This window comes from Oryctolagus cuniculus, chromosome X (genome assembly GCF_051225735.1).
Source record: "Oryctolagus cuniculus isolate XC-2025 breed Fujian yellow rabbit chromosome X, ASM5122573v1, whole genome shotgun sequence".
Taxonomy (NCBI): domain Eukaryota; kingdom Metazoa; phylum Chordata; class Mammalia; order Lagomorpha; family Leporidae; genus Oryctolagus; species Oryctolagus cuniculus.
The window spans coordinates 111,099,558-111,124,580 of record NC_142888.1 but is presented as its reverse complement, the minus strand read 5'-3'; the positions used below and the strand labels follow the sequence as shown (position 1 = coordinate 111,124,580).

The following is a 25,023-nucleotide window of genomic DNA, read 5'->3' as shown; positions in this document are numbered from 1 at the left end:
TTATAGAGTGATAAAGCAGCGGTGTTTGAGAGATGGGTGAGGGAAGAGGAAAAGGAAGGATTGGGAGCTTTTTACTGTTATTGTTATAACTTTCCTCTGGAAATGCCTTTCTTTTTCTCTCTAGGACAAATATGACACTGCTTTTGGAAAAACCAATGCCAATAACAAAATGCACATGACAGATTCTTAGTTTTAGGTGTTCATTAGCACAGTGGAGGACAGATCTGTTCTCCTGAACTCATAGCAAACAAGAGCATAATTAACATTGACTGTACAGCCCTTTTCTTCTGTTAGGAAATCAACGGGGGATTCTTTAACCTTCCCTCATGACTGTTAATCATACTTATAAATACATTTCCCTCCAAAGCTTAAATCAGATATGTGCCTCTGGCAACTGTGGCTGGGTCATTTAAACTTGAGGGTTCTCTTCTGGTTTTGGTTTAATTCATGGCTATGGTGTCTGTAGGGGCAATCCACTATATTAATTTAGAATCAGTTTGTGATTGAGCCTCTTTAACTCACACGTAAGGATTGTGTGCCGCTCAGGCATTTGCCTACCCCCATTGTCTCAGGTATTTCCACTCACTGGTATCTCTCCTGTTTGTGCATTCTTTCTCAGATTCCAGGCTGAACACATGGAACCCATTGAATGAAAAGAGAAACAGAGTGGGAATTGAATAATTAAAACGAGTTACTTTACATTTCCTATCTTGCAGAGAAAGGTATTAGAATTAGGTTTAACTGACTTGTTGTGCGCTAAGCATGGAGAGACAGGATCTTGCATCTGCACTGTCTCATTTAAACTCACACCAACTCTGTAGGGTAGCTGATATTATTCCTTGATTTAGAGATGAGGACTGGAGCAGGGAGATTAAGTAATTTGCTGAAGGCACAATGCTAGGAAGAATTTAGTTTCCAATTCAGAACTTTTACTTAATTCCATGTTCCTTTGGCTCCACCAGGCTAATTTATTATTGTTGATACAATGAAGTCTTTAAAAATTCTAATCTATTTGAAGGTCAAGACAGACACACACAGAAATCTATCTACCGGTTCACTCCCCAAATGCTTGTAATGGCCAGGGCTGGGCTGAATGGAAGCCAGGAACCCAGAACTGAGTCTGGATCTCCCTACTGGTGGGTGGCAGGGCCTCCACTACTTGAGGCGTCACCTGCTGCCTCCCATGTTGCACATTATTAGGAGGAAGCTGGAATGCAGAGGAGAGCCAGGACTTTGATATGGGGTGTGGGAATCCCAGGCATTTGCTTAACCTCTGCGCTAAATGACAGTGAAGTCTTCGTAAGCCAGACTATTTAGGGAGTGACAGAATATATCATAGTAGGGAGTTTCGAAGGTGGGCAAATGAACATTTTTGACTGTTTTTTAAACATTAAGAAAGATTTGTTTATATAATATCTGTTGACTTTGTAAATTCAAAAATATAGATAAGAAAATAATTCACCTATGATACTAAATTCCATAGATGACTACTCTTAACAGCTTGGTTAACAGACTTCTTAATAGAATATATGTACTTTTAAAAAAGGCTTGTAATATATATATATACCATTTTATACTCTGCTTTCTAAATAACATAACATATTATGAACATTTTCCCATGTTGTTACATAGATAACATTTTAATGGCTATGTAGTGTTCTGTCAGTGTATACCACAATATATTTAATCATTCCATCCTGCCTTTTTTTAAAAAGATTTATTTATTTATTTATTTGAAAGAGTTACACAGAGAGAGAAGGAGAGGCAGAGAGAGAGAGAGAGAGAGAGAGAAAGGGAGGGAGGGAGGGAGGTCTTCCATCCGCTGGTTCACTCCCCAGTTGGCCAGCAGGGCCGGAGCTATGCCAATCCAAAGCCAGGAGCCAAGAGCTGCCTCTGGGTCTCCCAGGTGGGTGCAAGGGCCCAAGGCCTTGGGCCATCTTCTACTGCTTTCCCAGGCCATAGCAGAGAGCTGGATTGGAAGTGGAGCAGCCAGGGCTCGAACCAGCGCTCGTTTGGGATGCCAGCACGGCAAGCAGCGTTTTTACCTGCTATGCCACAGCGCCGGCCCCAATCCTGCCTTTCATAATGAGAACCATTCTTCTGGTTTAAAAATGTCCTTCTGATATCACAAAATGTCTAGAAGAGTGGCTTATTAAAATTTTTAGAAGGGCAGGTGTTTGGGCACAGCAGGTTAAGCTGATACTTGGGATGCCTGCCTCCCATGTTGGAGTGCCTGGTTCAAGTCCCTGCTGCTCTGCTTCCAGTCCAGCTCCCTCCTAGTGCACCTGCGAAGACAGCAGGTGATGGACCAAATACTTGGCTCCCTGTCACTCCCATGAGGGACACAGCTGGAGATTTGGGCTCCTGGCTTCAGCCTGGTTCAGTCCTGGATGTTAGAGGTATTTGGGGAGTGAAACCAGTGCATGGAAGGGTTTGTGTGTGATTTTGCCTTTCAGATAAATAAATGAATCTTTAAAAATGTTCACAATATGCATTTTTAAGCAAGAAGCTATGGTAGAATACACATCATGTTTGCTTATTTGCTTTACAAGGTGGTGGTTTCCTAAGACATGGCTGCAAATCCTAAGTTTTAAAGCTTTTGGTTACGTAGCCATAGATAACACTAAAGCCAGGAACCCCACAGAGGGAGGTGAAAGTATGGTGGCCAAACACAAAGTGTAATTTAAGAAAAACAGAAGCATTCTTTTCCCTTGAATTCTTCTTGGGCATGTTCTCTGGTTTGGGGTCCCGAATTAAAAGGCAATTGTTTCTGTTACATCAGTTATGGTACACCCATACGGTGAAATAATTGAAGCTGCTGACAATTGTTTTCATAGAATATTTTATGATATGAAAAAATGTGATAAATGTTAACATTTTATAAAGAACAGGATATGTGTGTATTGGAGGTATGTAAGTGTATATATGTATCTCCAATTTGGTGGAAAAAAACACATGCATCATACATGTAAGTTGAAATATCTGGTACTTTGATAGTAGAATGACAGTTAATCTTTGTTCCTCTTTATTCTTTGTGGGAATTTTCTAAAAATTTATAGCAATATATTGTGTGTGTGTGTGTGTGTGCATTTGTATAGATGTATAAAATCTGATGCGAGGGAGATATCAAATCATTACCTAATGATTGAAATTTGGAAAAGGAACATTAAAAGTAACATTTTTGATTGAGGAGGTCATTTGCCCAAGACCACATCAATTGGATGGGACTGAGGTAGGATTTCAACTTGGGTCTGTTTATTTTTAAAGCGAAAATGTAATAGTCAAGCTACAAGGAGGTTTCTTCTTTTTTCTTTTTTAAACTGGTCAAAAACCAAGCAGTTACTGGCGCACTGAGACAAGCAAGTACACATTGAAGGCCGGGATATAGGCCTAGGCATTTATGCTGGGGAAACCTGGGAGGTCCTTTGGCGCCAGGGGTTAGCCCAGGGGCTCTGGATCCCTAGGGTTAATAATATCTCAACTTATGGTGCTATTGTGAGGATTAAATGAGACAATTCATGTAAAAGGGTACATGGTACAGGCTTACACAATAAATAGTAGCTAGTAGTATTATTTCTCTATTTAGGACCTCGCTTGTTACAGGGATTAGGGGCTCCAAGAAGCCTGAAGGCAGGACATGTTTACCCTAGTGAATCCTGTCACATCTTAATAGTCCTCAAACATTCCTAAGCATTGAAATGCCTTTGATTTGAACCTTTCAAATAAACAAGGCCTAATCAGCTTTGTGGGCCCCACCAGCTTTGTCAGAAAGCCTCCCTGCTTTTCTAGGCGGTTATTTATTTACTCACTGAAAATAGGAACTTTGTGTAATACAAGGCAACCAGGAGGTGATTGGTTTGGAGTTAATAGGCAAACCCTCCCTCCCCCCTCCCTCTAACCTGAGGAGGCTTGATTGGGTTAGGCTCCTTTAAAACTCTTGGAGAGTCTGGGAATTTGGAGAACAATAGCTCTGCAGGGAGACCACCAAAGAGAGCAGGCTCTTCACCAGTCTTGGACACTGTAAAATTTTTCGTCAGTTTCCTCCTTTTCTTCAGTCCCTAGGGTAGAGTCACATCTTGACGCTGTGGAGATTTGAGAAACAACCCAGGTTGGCCCTTCTTTTTTGAGCTTATGAAAGCCATATTTCGTTTTAGGAGGAATGTGTTTTTCCCTTGGGAGGCCCCTCTATACCTACAGCCATCAGAAATTCCATATTAAAATCCCACATTGAAGTCTTTACGGCTAAAGTCTGTTCTTGCGTGTCTGGACCGGGGCCAGCTGCCGGCCTGAGACGTTATTGACTTTCTCTTCTCCAGTGAGTGGTTTACATCTGCTGGCTCCATTTCCTTACCACTAATTCTGAAACACCTTGTAATCTGACTTCTGCCACTACATCTCTACTAAAATTGCACCCTTGCAGGATACCAGTGACTGACTTTTTTTTTTTTTTTTTTTTTTTTTTTTTGCTGAGTTCACTGGGGCTTATTTTTCTTCACCCCCTTGCCCCTTGAATGTTTCTCTTCCCGTGATTTGTGACACTACATGAATTTGACTTGCTGTCTGCCGCTCTGAATATTCTTTGTCCTTTGTGAAGGCAGTTCTTCCTCTGTTCCTCCCGTGTACCGATGCTGTGCTCCAGATGTGGCGTTTTTAGGGCTCTTGTCCCTCTACTCCACATTCATTCGCATGGCTCCAGTTGTTACTGCAGTGTAATTAAACCCCCCAATTCCGCTTTCTTATCCATGCCCCAGTGCTCTGTTTCTTACTGCCTGCTTAATAATTGGGAATTGTCTTTTATGAGCCAGGCATAAATCCATGTCGTTTATACTCTAACCCTCATGACACTCTTCAAGGCAAGTGGTCTTCAGCCCATTTTACAGATGAGGAAACCATCTCATGTATGTATGTTTGCCTATTTTCATTGAGAGTTCCTACTATAACCTGAAATTCATTAAGTCCAGAAAAGGATTCCTTCTGTCCTGGCTTCAAACTAGCTCTGCTTTTCACTTGAAGGCTATGTCATTCCCCTACCTTATCTTATATCACTGGCAAGCTGAGAGAACCAAGAATAAGACAGGTAACTGCTTTGGAACAATGCTCTTCCTATCTGTCCTCCCCCCACCCCCCCAAAAAAATCCCCTCCAACTGCCTCCAAACTCCCAAGCCCAATTAATTGCAACCTTAAATCTTGAAGATTAAAGTTGAAGCTGTCATACAGATGAGTAATTCTCCACTATCATGAGCACTAAATCTGATAGCTTTCACATACTGCATGCTCTGGGCTGCCCAGGGTTAAGCATAATTCTCAGGATTTAGCTGTACTTTCTTCAGTTCTCAGGACTCACTGTTCCCAAGCAGGCCCCGCCCATGGGCAGGGCTACCCTAGGTTCTATGTAGTATCCAGGGCACCAGCTGTAATCCAGCCCCTTTCTTCTCTATTGGACTTGAAAACCTATTGGAATGTGAGCGATTTAGTGATGGAATTTCTATAGCATGGGAGTAGTTCTCTAATTGTGTGGGTTGTTTGTTTTGTTTTTAACAAAAATTACTTGCAACTATTAGTTGTTTAGTATTAGCAATAGCTAATGCAAAAAGGAAACCATGAATTTACAGCTGATCTGGACATACCAATGTGTTGAGACAATGACTTTGAAAACCACATCCATAGATTATAAAGGAAGGGCCAAATGCTTGTTGGTGAGGATCCACTTTCATCTCTGTGTGCCTAATGCTATAACATGTTTAACTTGATACCACTTAAGAATCAGAGAATTGAGAAACTCGGTGTCTTTTTGAAGTCCATGACAGCATCTTCAGCAACATCAGCTCGGTGAGGATTCTCCACATACCAAACCAAATGCTTTAGTTGGGGTCTTTTTACTCTGTTAGCATCTTTGGTATCGTTTCAATTTTAAAAATCACAAATCTGCCATAGCTGCCATCATTTTCAGTGGGGGCAGCATTTTCAGTGGCCCAGAGGTTCAGTTATATACCATTCTTGCGAAGTTGGACTAAAAAAAAGCATAGATTCATTGAGAAATTTCAGTTATCTGTTATCTAAGTCAGTTTCTTCCACTAGTAAGGTATGAGTGCCCTGAATTGTAGTTACACTGCTGTTTAATCAGACCTTGACCAGGATGGCAGCAGAGAATTGAAAGAGAGGCTCAGATTAGCCTTTGGTGAAACATCTTAATAAGGAAATTAGAATACATCTTGTTTTTTTTTTTTAAATCCTGAACCTAGGCATTTAATCACTGTCATGAAAGGAAGGCCATAGCTGATGTGTTTTCCAGGATTTAGGCCTGAATCTGGTTGAAGAAATATATAAATTCATCCTATATGTGTTGCATATGTATGTGATTTGTCTGCTGTTAGTGCAGTGCCTAGCTTGTACTGAGAGTTCAATTAAAATTTGTTGTTTTAGCAAAACAAAAATTTTTTTTATTAGAGTTATAGACAGTGAGAGGGAGAGACAGAGAGAAATGTCCTCCTTCTGTTGGTTCACCCCCCAGATGGCCACTGCGGCAGGTGTACTGCACTGATCCGAAGCCAGGAGCCAGGTGCTTCCTCCTGGTCTCCCATGCAGGTGCAGGGACCCAAGCACTTGGGCCATCCTCCACTGCCTTCCCGGGCCACAGCAGAGAGCTGGACTGGAAGAGGAGCAACTGGGACTAGAACCTGGCGTCCATATAGGATGCCAGCGCCGCAGGCAGATTAACCAAGTGAGCCATGGCGCCGGCCCAGCAAAACAAAAATTTAATGCTGAATTATTAATGTCTCCTATAAATAGTTGACATAAATAAGTTTGAAAGGAATAAAATCTAATTTGAAAGAAAGATCATTGAAATGCATATGTCTTTAAAAAAGCTTTATTGTAAAATGTAAAATATTAACAGTATGTCACCAAGGTACCTTTTTTTTAATTCTTGGGCTATAGTGCAGAGAAAGTTTTTTTGCACTTAGCACACATTAATTGAAGGGCAGTGGTGAGGAGGCAAAGTCGAACAGAGGATCACTTGGAAGTATCACGCTATCTGGCCACAGTGGGTCACGGAGAATGTTGCATCAGATTCTTTTACAGACTAAATATTTTCTTGGGCTTTCCCTGAAATCCCTGTGTCCTACAAGGAAAGACTTTGTCCTGGTGCTGGTTAGAGTTTGACCAGCTGTCAAAGTTAACTCTGATGTTTTATGTTCTTCAGAGTCAAAATATTTGAATAGAAGCCAATTTTGCTTATCCATTGATAACAAACTCAAATAAAATGGATTGCAAGTGCTTACTTTGTGCCCAGATGGTGTGATGTCTCCTGTGAAAGTATAAGATGTGTTTCTTATCTCAGAGATGTTTAAGACAAGATAGTCACCAAAAAAACAGTTTACCAGTTCTAGATAGTCCGGAAATCCCATCTTAAGAAGGACTACAAAGTCTAAATTTTCCGCTTACAAAGAAACTATGCTCAGATTAGGAATTAGTTTATGTGGTCCGGAAGTTTTCTGAGGTACCATTTTACTGTTGCGTGACATTTTGTCATGCTTGCTTTGATGAGTTATTCTGATGTTAGGAGTTTTTCAGTGGGACCCTTCTGATGTGTGGGCACTTCTACAACTGTCTACCAAACAAACCAATAAAACATTTAGGTCCTTTTTAAAAATTATCTAGCCATGTGCCAAACAGACAATCTTAGCCCATACCTCAGCTTCACCTCATTCCTCAGCCTGGAGGCTGGCGATCTAGGATAAGGTGGGAGCAGGGGTCAAGGATGGAATGGGTGTCATGGATGGAGTGAAGCTTACAGAAGAGATGAGGGATAGTGTTGGGGGTCAGGCACCATCTGGCGGCCAAAGCACACATCACCAGGAGTCACATGTTTCCCACACTCGCTCATTTTGGAAAGGCCATTAATCATTTTGGGTGCATTATCTGTTCATTCTCTGAGAATCCCCTTATTTCATAAATAGTCTGTTTCTTAAAATTTCTGGTTCTCAAACCTTCAAGGGACAGGAGTGAAGTCGGAGAGAATATTTGGGTCACAATATGGTCCCTTAGCCCCAGATCCAGGCTTCACTGGGAAGCCTTGAGTAACGGTCTGTCAGTTCTCTAATTAATTCCCTGTAAAGTCCTATGGGAAAGTAATATGCATCTGCTATTTTGAAAATTGAAACACTTCAGTATCGTGATGGTTTGATGGGCTAGGACTTGTAGGTTCCTTAACAGTTTGTCTTCTGACTCAAACACACTTTAAAATAAATTTTTTCTGAAGATAAATATATAAAAAATTTATATCCTCATTGCAGTTTTAAAGTATAATTGTTCTTTAAATTTTATTCCTGAATGTAAAGAATCTAAAGGCAACAAGGAATGCATACTCAAAAATACCCAGGTTGAAGAGAGGAGAAAATGAAAGTCCCCCATAATCTAGGTAAAGGTTGAAGAAAAATCATCAGGGAGATAAATGATACAGGGCCTCTAGTAGTCTGTTTTTGTCATGGCTGCATCATGATGGCTGTATCAGAACAACCGTGCTGAATGTCAAATATAAATATAGGATGTCTTGATTTTAGCAAAACATCAGAGAGTCTTCTGTAATATCAGTGTGCAGAAGATTGTGAAATTTTACAGCATAACTAGTAATTAGGCAAATGCACAGCTGGTTGAACAACTGATTCAATGTCAACCTGGAAGAAGATGTTTTTTTACTGAAGGGCCACAGGACTGTGTTTTGGGCTATGGCCAGGCATTTATTTGTTCATTCAATAAATACTGAGAACTTATGTATTTTATTTGAAAAAATGATTTATTTTAATTATTTGGGAGAGAGAAAACAGACACTCCTCCAAATGCCTGCAAAGGCCAGGGCTGGGCCAGGCCTATGGCAGGATCTGGGAACTCTATCCAGGTTTCCCATGTGGGTGGCAGGGACCCAACTACTTGAGCCATCACCCACTGCCTCCCAGAGTGTGATTCATTAAGGAGCCAGAATCAGGAGTAGAGCTGGAACCCAAACATAGGCACTCCAGTATGGGATGTGGGTGTCCCAAGCAGCGTCTTAACCATCATGCTAAACGTACACCTTCCACCAAGACCTGTTGCCTACCAAAAAGCACTGTGAGGAATATGAGGAATACAGAATTTTCCTGTACGTGGTCCCTGCCTTAAAGGAGCAGATTGTCAGAACTGATCACAAAGACGGGCTTTCCACATTGCAGATAACACAAAGCTGGGTGGCGTAGTTTAATATATAGGATGACAGAATCCAGATTTAAAATGATCTCAACTTGTAGGAACTCTAGGTCAAAACCTACAAGATGAAATTTAACAGTGATAGATGTAAAGTCTTGAGTTTAGGTTAAAAAAATTGCATATGTACAGGATGTGAGAGATGTGACTTGGCAGCAGTTTATGTAAAACGTTCTTGGGGATTTAGTTGATCACAAGTTTAATATGAGCCAACAATGTGGTGTAGCTTATTTTTTTTTAAAGCAAAAACAATTTTAGGCTGTATTAGAAGCATGTGTGCTGCTCAGACCACATCTGGAGTATTATGTTCAACTATAGTCACCACATTTTATGAACATTGACAAAGCTGAGCGAATTCAGAAGATAGTGACCAGGATGGCTCTGAAAAATCATGTCACATGAGAAATGGTTTAGCGAAAAGAACTGGGAATATTTAGCTTTTGCTTTAGGCTGTTTGAATTGAGACCCTTCTCATCTTTGTTTGGTTCCCTTGCTTTGGGCCCCACAGTCCTCTGAATTACCCTCATTCCTTCTTCACTGGAGCAGGGTTTTGTTAGGGCAGGAGAGGGGCTCAGTGTTCACTGCTGAAGCTGTGGGACCCGGCACCATTGCCTGACCTGGCACCGATCTCAGCAATGTTGCCCAGTTGTGAGGACAGCTGGGCAAAACTGATAAAGAGCCATCGTGCCTGGCATCCAGAGTCATTAAATAAAGGAACAAAAAAGGAACTCCAAGGAGTTTCTGAAGTTTTTTGAATGGTTCTTTTTTTTTTAAAGACCTCTTCATCTGATTTTCTTTTGGCCTCTAAATAGGGTTTACTATTAGACATGCTTATCTGCTTGAACAGGAATCCTAAAAAGCCTTTCTCCAAAAGGAGTGTTTCAAAAAATGGGAAAAATCCTGGCATTCGTATCAAAGAGATGCAAAAGAAAACAATGAGATACTATTTTTTAAACTCACAAATTAGGAAAAGAAAATTAAAAAAAATGATAATCACTGTCAGTGAGGATTTAGTCAGATGGACACACTCATACAGTACAACCCCTTTGGAATAGCAATTTGACAAGGGTCTGAAAAATATTCATTGTTTGATCCAATAATTCTACTTCTGGGACTTTCTCCTAAGAAGTCATCCTGAATACAGAAAAAAAAGCATTATGAACAGAGGTGTTTTATGATAGCAAAAAAAAATTGGAAGCAATAAAAGTGTTTAATAATAGAGTGAATGGTTATATAAATTATGATATGTCCATTTGATAGACTGTTGTAAAACTTTGCCATTTGTAGTTTCTGCAAGATACAAAGTGGTGTATATAGTATGATACCACAGTATAAAAAACAACAAACTTAAACCTAAACCTGTCTGTAGGAAAGACCCTGAAAAGTTTCATACCTCAGTGTCAACAGTGACTGTTTCTCAGTGGTGAGATGTTCAATTATTTTTGCCTTTTTTGCATTTTCTGAATTTTTCTTTAAAAGGTTTTGTATATTGAGGATGGTCTCTTTAAAGATTTATCTATTTTAAAGGCAGAACATCAGAGAGGGAGTTGGGGTGGGTAGAGAGAGAGAGAGAGATCTCCCAGGAGAGAGACAGACAGACACAGATATCTTCTAGGAACTCCATCTCTCTCCTATATTCTCATGTTGGTGGCAGGGGCGCAAAGCATTGCAGACATTATCCACTGCCATCTCCGGTGCATTAGTAGAGAGCTGAATGGGAAGTGGAGCAGCTGGGACTGGAACCCACACTATAATGTATGATGCTGGCATCACAGGTGGTGGCTTAATCTGCTGTGCCACAATGCTGGCCACTGAAGACAGGTTTAAAGTGAAATAGACCTGTAGAACTTTGGATTTTAAGTCAGGTCCTTAATACCCCTAAAATAGCTCCAGTGACATAATTGTGAGGAGACGCAAACATAAACATCTTCAGAGCAAAACCTATTTTAATACTAAATTTAATTAATGTTAATTTTAGTTCACTGTAATGTAAAACATGCATGTAAATCATGAAGCCTTAATAGATCAAGGGTTTGTTAAGGAATTTCATAAGAAAAGATAATACAACTCCTGAAAACAAAGAGTTGAACATCCTAGGTTCTAGAGAGCCAGGCATCTTTTGTAGATCAAAATGAAAAAGTGTTTTGCAGGTAGCAGGCACTTAATGAAGTTTTGAATGGCTGGCTCTTCGAGGTGAGGAGGTAAGAAGAGTGTGAGAGGTTGATTAGAAATGGATAAGACTGAAAGATTTGATGTATACTGGAAGGATCTTGAAATCAGATGTCATCTGGTTAGAACTGTTTTAGTGGATACTTATACATTGCTCAGATGGATCAAAGTTCTTGCTGTCAGACCTTTGCATACTGTAAAAATGCATCCATTACAGGTAATTTGCACTTGCCCATGACACTGGACATTCAATCCAGTCCAATTTCCCTCTTCTGTCAAAATTACTAGGATCTCTCCCAGTGTGCATTGTTTAATACACGACTTACCTTCTATAAAGTCAAGGCATGTTCACTGGTAGGATTGATGCACATGTCCTTCTTTTTTAGGTTTTTAAGTTAATTTTAGGCTGTGAATTAATGCAGTCTGTCCTTTTCTCTTTCTCGAATGATGGCAGATATAGGTTGATTCTTGAATTACTTGCATATTTTCCCCCTTGTTTTCAAATAGCAGGCACTGCAGATCTCAGAAAATGGAATGGTGGTAAGTTTTGTCTATGGTGTAAGGAATATCAGCATTCTAGTGGGAGTGAAGGCCATACCAGATCTGGTTTCATTCAGAATGTTTGAAGACAATCGGAGTTAGACGATAGTGAAATTTGTAATATTTGTTCACATTTGATAACCCTGTGTTCTTTCTGAATTATAGTTCTGTTCAGTATGTATACATATCTCTGTAGAATTTATTTTTGCCTCATATTCTCATATGCATTACATGATAAGGATACTGTGGACAGTACTAGTAAGATGCATCTCACAACTCTTTGTGTTCCTTACCTGTTTCTCTCCCTTCCCTCTTTTTCCCACCTCCCATTTTAAGTACTTTCCTTCATCTTTTCTTACACCACCTTATTTCTGTCTGGGTGAGAAGCAGATTATTTTTCAGAACTGGTCAACTTCCTTATGTTTTTATCCCTCCAAATCTCTGCTAAACGAGAAGTTGCATGCAATGTTGGATTGACATTTCCACAGCACCAAAGAATGGAGAATCTTTGGGAAAGGGTTTAATACACTTTCTTTGAAGATGACCTAGGCTAGTTGATGCTGACCAGGTTATTTAGATTCAACTGACCAAGAGATTTTCCCTGTGATAACTTGAAGGTGTGGTATCCTGGGGATGAATATTCTTCAACATACCCCTTACTGCTTCTCACCCCAACATGAAAGAAAGCTGTGTTGTTCAAAGCTCCTTTCACCTCAACCACAGTTCACATGAAAATCTCCCTGGCTTGGCAAGTGTTAATAGTTTGATCATTTGCTGGCAGATAGCGCCTTTGGAAATTGTAGATTTTTTTCAGTGGGGAATAGCCAGTGGGTCTTTGATCTCCATATAGATAGAGATAGCATAATTCAGAAAGAATTCTGTTGGAGTGATTTATGGCAGAGACAGCACAGTTTTATGAATGTTTTCCTCCAGTATATCCAAAATATGTTGGCAAATATCAGCCGAAGATGTGCTGCTTCTGTTGTTCCAACTTCCTTATGAAATGAGGTTCTTGGTTACATGGTTTGCCAAAACTCTATTTTTATTTTATAAAATGATTTTAAGTATAAATATCTGCTGGTAGTTAAACATGTAAACAGTTGTTGCTTGGTGGGGACAGGAGGAAAACTTATTTTGAAGGGAGCAGATGGTACCCCATGGGGTGAAGATGATGTGATAAAGTTACTTTCTATGCCATGTATGTAAAGTGTTGTGCAATGGCCAAAAAGCACATGAAAGGTGCTCCCGAGGCTGTTTGCACTTACATGTCAACTTTCTTTCAGGAAAGACTATTTTATTTTGTTTTTATACAGATTTAGGCCCCAGTGTTGTTTGTCTGTCTCTTTTTATTGCTACTTATTTAGTACTGCTTCATCAAGGGCTTAGCTTTTTCTTTGAAGTATCTTGAGTTCCACCTCTGTAATGCAGTTTCTTAAAGCCTGTAGTGAGAAACTACACTTGAGCCACCAACATAGCCAACACCTTTTGCCCAAGTGCCTCCTGCCTTCTCAGTAAGATTTTGGTCTATAGGAGTAGACATGCTGGAATGCCTATTGTGGGGCACATATTTCCTCCTCCGTGGCCTTGTTAGTCTTGGGAATATCTTGCCTGTCCCTCTCTGGGTAGCCAAAGACAACCCACTTTCACAGCTAAGTCCTCCTGCTTCCTCTCCAGCTCACACTGGCATCTGGCCCTCTTCTGATCTCTCAGAGCACTTACTGCTGTCCTGACATGAGTTTTGCACTTAATCGTAGTATTCTTTAGTTCTTTCTTCTGTGTTCCATTTTGCTTCCCAGTTAGATTGCGTTGCTCTGAAGACAGAGAACATGTTTCACAGAGTGATTCCCTTATTAACACAATGTTTATGATCCAGTGACACACTTTGTTGTCACACAGTTACTAGAGGAAGAAATGATATGAGAAACACAGGATTAAAAAATAATACAGATAAGGGAGGGAAGTGGTTGGTATCAAGAAGCTTACATTCCATACAAATTAAAATCCTGTCAGATTTATCAGAAAAAATACACCAGGTGTTGGTGAGAATGTTCATGTACATGGAGTTAGCCGAAGCACTTGTGCTGTACTTCTACTCTGACCTCTCAATTCCACTGGCTGGCTGTACCTCAGTACTGGAACAGCAGTTGCCCAGGCTGCAGGAGCTACTGGGGTGGGGCTCTGGTGATCCCTTTGCTACCCTAAGCCAGGATAGAGGCAGGCAGCCTTGTGAGCTAGGTGGTAGGTGGCTTCCCTCCTCTTCCAGCCAGTCTTTTGTACCTCTGCCTACCCCTTCAGCCATTTCTGCTCAGTGCATCAGGGGCAGTCAGTATCCAGAGCTAGGTTTAGTCCAGGGAGGGAAGAGAAGACTGATCAGAAGGGAGTACAGTGGAAATGGTACAAGTCCATCTGAACTGACTCCATACAGCATTGCCTTTCCATTCTTTGCCAATGGCTTGCTACAAAGAAGAGGCACGTCTCTAAACAGTAATAGAGATGTGCATAGAAACATATTTATAAGGAGGTTCATTGTAGCATTGTCTAGAATCGCAAACAATTGGAAAACAAATGTTTAAACATAAGGGAATGGTTGTGTGGAACACACTGTGATAAAGCAATTAAAATGTTTTCAAAGACTTTCAATGACAGTGAGAAGTACAAAGTAATGCATATAGAAAAAGCATTGAGCAATACGTCTGATCTTGGCAGATCATTTATAGTACACATAAAGAAATACTACAAGGAAATCTAGAATATCGATGGAAGATATTTTTTTGGTGGTGGAATCATGGATAGTTTATTTTATATATTTTGAAATTTCTACAATGAAGATTTATGATTTTTATAATCAGAAAAATGAAAAGAAAATATTTCTTGCCACTGTCTTCAACCTCCATACTAACAGGCTAAGATGGAGACAATTATTTTTTTCTGGGAACAAAAGGAATGTATTTATATTATGGTAAAAAATGTAAAATATAGAAAAATGCAGAAAAACATCAATGAAGTACCTTAACATGCCCTTCTTTAAATAAAACTAACTTCCTTTTCAAAAAGGCTTACTTGAATTACCATTGTACTTTCTGTTACCTAAGAAAATAATCAGAGCTCAAATACTTGGTTAACAGAAAATAGTCTCAAATAGATTCTTATATTTTTGTGACATTTTCATCTATGCCTTTTAGAAATGGAAAGCATATTCTGTGTTTCCTCTGGCTCTACCCCTAGGTAAAAAACAGGGTTTGATATTATTCTGTGATAGGCACACTCTTAACATAACTGTGATTCAGTGACTCTAAATGGTATGCTTCATGTCACACAGCTGGCTCTAGAAAACTGGAGATACCCCAGTCTTTTGCACCATCAGTTATATTTACAATGAAGAAAGACATTTTTGACATTCTCTTAAGCATTAGCTTTCTTTGAAACCTGTACCTTGTATTTCTTTTCTGAAAGAAGGAATTAGCTTTTTCTTCCATATATATATTTTATATATATATATAAAATTTTAACCCCAAAATACCTAGAGACAAGTTAAAAAAATCTGCGTGTGTGTGTGTGTGTGTGTGTGTGAGAGAGAGAGAGAGAGAGAGAGAGAGGAAATAAATGAACAAGTTCTTTGTTTTGGTCAAATAAAATAATGTGCTTGTGTTTTAGACGATTTTCAAATTGAAAAGTTTAATATTGCATAAATATTTTGTTTAAAAATTTACTTATGTTAATGTCTTCTAAGCCTTTTAGATGTACCCTTTGGCATAAAAAAGCATTGTTTGACTTAGATAATTTCTGAATTCAAATAATTTCAGATGCCATTAAATATGTTTATCACAGAAATTGTTCTTTCTGTGAATGTTTATTGATCGATTCATTAATTCATTTACTTTTTTACTTATTTGTGGGGCGGAGGGGAGAGAGAGAGAAAATCTTCTGTTCCCTGGTTTACTCCCCAAATGACCATAATGGCCAAGGCTGGGCCAGGCCAAAGCCAGTAGTCCCAAAATCCATCTGCGTCTCCCACATGGGTAGTGGGGCCCCAAACATTTGGGCCATCTTCTGATTTCCCAGGCACATCAGCAGGGAGCTGCATCAGAAGTATAGCAGGTGGGACTCAAACGGCACTGGTGCTCATATGGATGCTGGCATTGCAGGCAGTGGCTTAACCCACTGCACCGTAACTCCTGTGCCTCCATGGATTAACCAGAAATAGAGGGTTGGGTGATACAAAACAAAACTTGTTTTTAAAATTGAATACTGCTCAGTGAACAACTTCCCTCTGGGTGGTGGTTGGTGAGCCTTTGGTCATTAGTTGTTTGCACTTTGTCCACCCTGGCCCAGTTGGAGCTTGTGTGGAAGGAAGCCTATGTTTCTCAATAGAGGTGACTCTTGCCACGAAAGAGCCAAGAGAACGAGGAGTATAACTGAGCAGAGGGATCACCATTAGAATTCATTGGCAAAGTAACAGGGAGCCCCCAGAGAATATTTGAAATTGCCCTAGGTAAGATCTCATATCCTGGAATCGGGTTTTGCCCTCCTCCATGTCATTTTGTTGGAGAAGTGTTTGAGAAGGAAATTGATTTTCAGTTGACTAGGAAGATTTAAGTCTGTGAAAGGTTTAAAGAAGATGAAGCCTTGACTGTTTTGTTTAATCCCCCAACCTTGCACATGGGGTAAGGTATACATATCTGATATTTTCTCAGGCACCCACAGCTATGCTGTCTGGAGAGCCTCTGACTGTTAAAAAAGTGTGTGGAGTTTCGGCTGTGTTCTTGCCTCCACCACTAGATTGTACTTTTTATTGAAAACACATCCATTTTCTCACGGACTTTTTGCATAGGGCCCTCTGTGCCAGACAATCAATAAATATTTGATTGATTGTTATCTTCTAAATGCAAATTCAACATTTAACATTCAAATATTGAAGTTTCCCTGTGCCAAAAAAAAAAAAAAATACAAAGCAATCTCTTCTAGGGGAAGGCATGCCTGGATACTTGTAATCAGCTCTTGTAGGCGAATTGACATGCATGTGTTCTGTTTCTGTGCCTTAGTTTAAGTGGAATTTAATAACCACTAGACCATAGTCAAGTCACTTACCAGTCCACCTAGAGAATATTAGGGTCTTCCAATAGCTGGTGGGCAACCTGGACTCCTGGAGTTCAGTTAACTTTTTATTGAGCATACTCTGCACTAGCTTTCTGAGTTGTGGTGGTGGTACAGTGTAGGAAGTAGAGCTTACACACAATAATGTCCAGACTTAGACTCTATTCTCTGTAATCTTCATTTTAGCAGACTGGGAGATTCACTGAAGAAGACAAATAATGCACAGTTTAAGGAGTACACAGAGATGACCAAAAGAAATGTGTACTAGAATTGGTTGCTAGTGGTTGTGAATGCCCAGCTGCTGGTGTGCAGGAACAAGGAGGAGAAAAGGGAGACGTGGAAGTAGAGAAGCAATGAACAATGCAGGAAGGAGCAAGAGATGGCTGGAGGAAGGTGGACGTGGCCTCACAGAAACAGGGTTCTGTTTGTCAAATGCGCCAAGGTTGATCAGCAGTATCCTGAGCTCAGTACACTATGTATCCCGCACCGTATGCAACTGATGCTCATTACAATGAAGCAGAGCCATTAAACAGTTTATGTTTCTTATCCAGTACTTGATTTACAGAGACAAACAAATGCCAGAACTATCCATACAGCAATGTGTAAGTATTTACAAAATTACTTTTTATCCAGAAGACCTCAATCTGCAAATACTTAACAAGGTCAGACATTGTGAGGGATACAAAAAACATATGTGTGCCTTTGAGCAGTTTACTTAGCTGAGAAGACCAGACATATACAAATGAAAAAGTTGATTAGGTACCAGGTAGTACAGGCCAACTGCTTATGTATGGTGACTGCTGTGGCCTTCAGGGAATGGCTAGCTCCCTGGAGTCTTGGGTAGTATGGAAAAGTTCCCAGGTTCTTAAGCTGGTGTATAGGCAGCCTGGATTCATGCGGGCCCAACATAATACCAGATCTACTGAAACCTTGTCCTTTGCCCTCTGGGAAGTTGCAGTGCCTGATGTGCTGTCATAAACTCCTCCTCCCCAAAACAGGCTTGTGCATTTAGCAGTAATAGATTGAACCATCAATGCCTTAAAGCACACCTGGTTGATAATTAGCTCAATCACATTGTGTTTCAGTCATTACCCTTGGATTTCCCAAGGATGAGCTTAATTCATCTCTCACATTAAAGTGAGTGCCTGCATGACCAAAACTCAACTGAATAGAATTTCTGTTTCTATTATGTCAATTTAATGCTGTGGTAATTTTATTGCAAAATAGGTATCAGGTTACTATTTGCCACCCAAATGTCTGCACAGAAATTGTTAGTGTATGCTGTCAAAAAAAAAAAAAAATCCCCAACTGCAAAAGGCTCATGTCGTTCCTAAATAGTGCTTCGTCTGAGGGAAGGAAAAGAGGAAATGAGCTGAAACTCTGATTTGAGGAGTTTAGAGCTGATAGTATCAAATACTGCTTATTCGAAGATGACTATTTATGTTGGTTTTATAGCTTATAAACATATTGATGGTGGCTACAGCCTCTTGCTTCCAGGATTGTGCAGAGCTTATTTTGTGTCTCAACACACTCTTGTTGCCCCTGGCCTTCTGCTGAATGCGAAGGGACGACCTGATGGTGCATATGCTGTATTACCAAAGTGGGAAGGGAGAGGAGTACCTTTATTATATCGGATTACTGCCAGATGCCTGGACTGCTCAGATCTACTGACTGTTTGCTGTTTAAAAGGGAAAATACAGATCTAACCACGTCTAGGAATTGTGCCAGGTGTCTGTACTAAGGCAACCCAACTCCAGAAGGCTATAAAAATAGCCCCTAAGTAGTAGATTCTGATTTCCCACTGAGCTGACCAATAAATCCAACAACCAGTTAATTAAAAATGCTGAGAGGGAATGTTCATCCTCCATTACCCACCTGTCCTTGTGAATAGTCCTCAGTTACAAACGAGAGGCTGCCATTTAGGGTTTCCATGTCCGGATTAGGACAATTTCTCCTCCTCTTTCACAGTAATCTAGAGGTAGAAATGGCCCATGTGGTTGCCTGATACTCCTACTTGCGTGTCAGAGTTGATTTGAGGCTAAAGTCATCTGAGGGTTCCCAAGATGCACCCTGTTGTTTTATTTGTTCTGAGGGCTTCATGTCGCCATTCAGAAGAGCATGTTTAAAGAAACAACCTCACCTCGCCTTGTTCAGGCTCTGAGTTTTCTTAAGTAAGTCTGCCAATATTTGATGGGATCTCTCAGTCCTGACTGGTGCTATATGCTCATTACCACAGTAGCCTGATATGGAAGGGGAGTGATAGATGTTGGATCTTTCGTTTCTTTCACCAAGGAATTTCTACTTGATAGAACTTTGAAAAAAGTATCAATTTGTGATGCAAGCAAAAACTAAGGCAGAATACACCATTAGCATCAACCTCGTTGTTCAAGATATTAAAAGGTACACAAAGAAGGCAGTAGAGTATTGGGCTTGGAGAGAAGAGTTCTGGGTTTGAGTCTGACAGGTGCTGACTAAGTGGTTTGTGTGAACTGAGTTCCACCAGTTCACGTGGAAAGCAGGGCTAATAGCATCTGCGTCATGAGGTTGTTGCCATGCATATAGAAGATCACGTGCATGGAAATCCCTGGCACTTAGTGTATGTTCAGTAAAGGTTGTCTGAATGGGATTTGGTTTACAGACTTAATACCATCTGTGGTCTTAGGAAGCTACAGAAAGCGCTCATTTACAGAGAGCTGAAAGGAGAAAAAAAGTGGTGTGGGGAAGCAGGGGAGACCCAAACTCACAGAACATACATGTGATTCCCAGGAACCTCTTATTTTCCCCCAAGTTGTCACTATCAGTAAATTATGACTCTCAATGCATTTTGCCATTTTTTTTTTTAGGACGTTAGAGCTATTTTTCTGGAGAAGAAAGAAATGACAAGAAACTTGAGTTCTAGTTAGGGCTCTGCCACTTGCAGGTCGTATTTTTCTTTCTTGGGCTCAGTTTCTTCCAGTCCCAAGAAAGGAGCAAAGGTGAACAACAAAAAAACCACTGTGATTCTTCCTCACACTCTGAATTCCTGGAGTCAGTTAGCTTTTGGGTGCTTATTAATGTGGATAGAAAGTTTTCAGGTAGAGTGAAAGTTACTGCAGAAACTGCTGAGTCCAAGGGTGGGGAAGGTTAGCAAGGACAGAAACTCCTCTTGAAAGTGAGGGAACTCTTTAGTAATCAGGAGGCCTGATTGATTGGGGTGGATATACAGATTGCTTTTATTCATGGTTTTGAATTGTGTGTGAGCATGTGTTCCATTTAAAGACTTTTCTACAGCTGAAGCTCTTAGGTGATTTGCTGTGCATTAGCTGGATATGAATTATTAATTCTGCTTATACTTGATAATGAAGACCACAAACGGGGACCCTATTATTTGAAGGTCTAATGCATCCCCTTTTCTCCATCAAAATAGGTTTGTAAATTGTCATCAGGGCCCAGTTACCAGCCCCCTAAATGCCATCTCTATGTACTGCTACCTGTGATTTCTTTCATAAGGAATGACAGGGATACTCAGGATTTCATTATATAAGAAAAAGTTGAAGGAATTGAATCTTTTTAGCTGGGGGGGGGGACTTATGGGGGCCATGCTGGAAATGATCAAAAACATGAATTCTCTCAAGTCAAAGTTGCATTAAATTAGGTTTGTGTGTGTGTGTGTGTGTGTGTGTGTGTGTGGCTCTGAGGTGGGAGGAGGCAAAGGAAGAAAGCTAGATGCAGACGTACTTTGCTCAGTGCTGGCAGTAACTTTCCAAGAATCTAAACTACCCAAAGAGGAAACAGGCTCTTTAAAGGAGTTAGCAAAATTCTCATCATCATTCCCTATTCATAGTCCTAGCTGGAGTACAGAATAATTTCTTTGAAAGGACATTGGACTCTGTTTCCTGTGGTAGACCTATAGCACTCCAGTGACCTGGCACTCTCTTTACAACACCGTGTACACTTTCAGGACCTAGACTTTGTCATATTTATATCCTCAGCATTTAGCATAGGGTCTGATCATAGTAGGATCTCAGAAAATATTTGTTGATTGATTAATTGAAAATGTCCTTGAAAGTGAAAGATGCTTTTGTTCCTTAGAGCAAGTGTGTTGAATTGGCTTATATGTAACTGCAATGTCCTCCCTTTTCTTCAGTGTTTCTATACATTTTTATTCACAACTGGTCATGCTGTTTGTCATTGTTAAGAGAACTTAAACAGTTCTGTCAGCGTAAGACCCTTCTGTACCAATACAGAAGAGTGAGAAAACACAGTTTTAATATTGGGTAAGCATTATCAGAGTTACATGCATGACTGCAAAATCCAGAAAGATTTACACTCACGTTTATATAAAAACATAGAACAGAGAACAATGTAAAAGTTCTTGTGTGTTCTCAAGAGACGAGGTTGTACGTTGTGAATGTCTCGTGCATACCTTGTGAGAGACCTCTGAGCAAATTCCAGAGGTAAGTATCTGCAGTTCCAAGGTCAGGACTTTTGGTCAGGCCTTTGAGTTCTTGCGACACCATAAATAAGGATGGATAGGCAGGGGTTTTCCTCCTCAACAAAACTTTGACCACTGTATTCTTAACATCATTTGATAAGGATTGGATGTTCTTCATAGAATTCCCAGACTTCCCAAAAGTTAATTCATTTGTATGGTAAAATGTCTTCCTATGAGGATGCCCCTACATATGTAAGCACTTTGAGCAAGACCTTGTAAAAATACAGCGAAGATGATATTGAAGGAGTACCTACACTATACCTCTCGGGAAATGCATTCTCTTCCCCCAGATCCATTCCAGGTATCCTGATGGCTTTAGAAATCACTGAAAAATGATAGGCACTTTAAGAACAGTGATGCAGGATTTCAGGAATGGTGCTGATGGCTTTCTGAAAGATAGAGGCTCTGGGAAATATTTGGGCTAGTATAATAAAGTAATTAAAGATGCATATAAATCTTCAGTTTCTTGCAGGTGTCTTTCCGCTGTGGCTTTTGCTTTACCTAAACTGCACCCTACTGGCAAAGATTGTCCTGACTAGTTGTTTGTGTGAGCATTGCCTGTTCACATTCTTTTGGTGCTCTCACAAGTATGTGAAGTCCCTTACAAGGACTTCTGAAGCATTTCTTCCAAAGATTCATACGGGCACCTCCTGAGGCTGACTTGTCAGGCCAAGTATATCTCTCATCTTCCAGCTCAACCTTCCTTTCCTTTGGGTGTGGGGTGACTGAAGGGTGTCACCGTAATCACACTGTTTTGAGCCACCCTGATCACTATTTAGAAAAGAAAAAGTCCCAGCATCCTGTTTGGACAGGTTGTAAGCTGTGACATTAGACCTTCCTGGTATGCAGAATGGCTTTCATCACTCTCCCACCCTGTACGCCAAGGTTAAAGGTCTCAGGAAGGTATTTGACTTGTGGCTCTAACTTGCCCTGACTGCTGAGCAGTGATGGGTCTTTTGCTTGAACCACTTAGGAGGTGCCCATGGGAGCAGCATACCAGAGAGGAGTAGTTGAAGGAGCACAGATGAGTTCATTACAGCATTTAAAATGAAGAGGGCACCAAGAGGAAAGCAGAATGTACACTGAAGGCTTTGTCTAGAGTTTTGTTATTTTTTTTTAAAGCTCTGCTCGGAAAGTAAGACGGTGTTTGGTGGTGTTTTGTTCAGAGACAGTAGGAGGGAAGCTGAAAAAGCTATGTAGAATTCATTTTAGATGAGAAGAGTCTCAGAGGTAGGGACTGAGCCTGATGGGGCTCTCAGAAAAGTGCTTTGTGCACAGAGGGGCCGTGGTAAGTAGATAATCTGCAAGCATTTATTCATCTAATACTTAGGGAGTTTCTGTGCATCAGGCACTTTCAATTATACAGTCTCATTTAATTTTCACAAACATTTGGTGAGGTGGGGGCCCATTTTCTAGATGAATCTAAAGCTCTGTGTTTAAAAGGACTTCTGTGGATTTGCTAGTTAAAGGAAGAGCTTCAATTTGATCCAAGATCTCTTGGTTCCAAGCTCATTTATTTTATTTGAAAAGTGAGGATGGAGATTTTCCGTCCTTCTATCCACTGGTTCACTTCCCAAATGGCTGAAATAGCTGGGGCTGGGCCAGGCCAAAACTGGGTCAGAAACTCAATCCAGGTCTCTCTCAGGTAGATGGCAGGACCCATCTACTTGAACCACCACCTGCTGCATCTGAAGGTGTGCATTAACAGGAAGCTGGGATTGAAAGCAAAGCTGAGACTCAGACCCAGGCACTTGGATATGGGATGCACCTGTCTCAACCCAGCATCTTACCTGTTAGCCCAAATGTTCCCCCAATATACTTTAAATCATTTCAAGATTATTTATAATACCTAATACCATGTAAATGCTTTAGAAATAGTTGTTATACTGCATTGTTTAGGGAATAATAATAAGAAAAAAGTCTGTATATGTTTGGTACAGGTGAAATTTTTCATCAATATTTTCAATCCACGGATGCACAGAACATGCATACAGAAAGCTGACTGTACTGCATTAAAAGATACTAGCTAGGCCAGTGTCTGTGGAACTCCTTTCTAAGGTGTAACACTTAACCTTTTAGGAGAGAAGAGGTTCAGTGTTTTCCCATGGGGAGTCATGTACGTAGTACAAGATTACTTCAGTCCAAGTGTCTAATATGAAGCTGGTCCACTTCCTGGCACATAAAGGCACCTAAAAAATCATGGATGAATTGGATTCAGCCATCACTCTGTCAGTTTTAACTTGACCCAGATTCTGGAATTTTGTTTGATGATGATACTACAGATATATTCTCTTACTGCTAAAAACTGCTATACTCTGTCATGTTTACAAAAAAAGTATATATGCACGAATGTACATGTCTATAATTATATTTATTTACCTTGCTTAGGAAAAGCATTCTTGGGGCCTGCATTGTGGCATGGCGGGTAAAGCTGGTGTCTGAGATGCCGGCAACCCATACGGATGCAGGTTTATGTCTTGGCTGCTCCACTTGATCCAGCACCCTGCTAATGTACCTGGGAAAAGTAGTGGAACATGGCCCAAGTGCTTGGGCCGCTGCCACTCATGTGGGAGATCTGGATGGAGTTCTTGACTTTGCCCAGTCATAGCCATTATGGCTATCTGGGGGAGTGAACCAGTGGGAATAATCAACCAATCTCTCTCTCTCGCTCTCTCCTCCAAAGAAAAAAATAAATCTTTATAAAACATTCTATCCTTATTACATTTTAAAAAAGATTTATTTGTTCAAAAGGCAGAGAGAGAGAAAGTGCTTCCATCCATGTGTTCACTGCAAATGGCGATAATGGCTGGGGTTGGGCCAGGCTGGAGCCAGGAACCAGGAGCTGCATCTGGATTTGCCATGTGGTTTCTTCATGCTATTAGCAGGGAACATGATGGGAAGTGGAGCACCTGGGACACGAATCTGTGTCCATATGGGATGACAGCATCTCAAGCGGCGGCCCTTACCACAATACTGGACCCACATTTGCCCTTTTTGAATTTTTGTGATATATAAGGAATAAACCCTCAAGTGTTCATGATGTTAACATTTTAATGCCCAGGTTTGGAAATCTCTGTCTAGGGGCTGGTGTTGTGGAACCACAGTCTAAGCCACGCCTTGCAACACCAACATTCCATTATCAGAGAACCCGTTCGAGGCCTAGCCGCTCCACATCTGATCCAGATTCTTGCTAATGCTCCTGGGTAGGCAGAGAAGATGGGCCATGCTTGGGTCTCTGCCACCCATGTAGAGAGTTCCTGGCTCCTGGTTTTGTCCTGGCCTGGGCCCTAGATGTTGGGGCTATTTGGGAGAGTGATTAGCAGATGGAAACTCTTATCTCTCTGCCTCTCTGTCTTCCAAGTAAACAAATAAATCTTAAAAAAAACAGGGAAGTCTCAGTCTATGTGGCCTCATTGGGTATTGCATAACCTTCAGAATATTCTTGAAAGAAGATCAGTTTTAAATTTCTTTAATAATTCTTTCACATTAAAAGTTTAAAATTGTTACA

The 25,023-nt window shown here is 40.5% G+C and overlaps 1 protein-coding gene across 2 annotated transcripts in view; it reads left to right on the top strand.

Annotated features, from left to right (window-relative positions):
* The window catches only part of GPC3 (glypican 3), a 450,311-nt gene that overhangs the window by 70,979 nt on the left and 354,309 nt on the right, over positions 1–25,023 (top strand). The gene's annotated exons all lie outside the window — the stretch shown is intronic.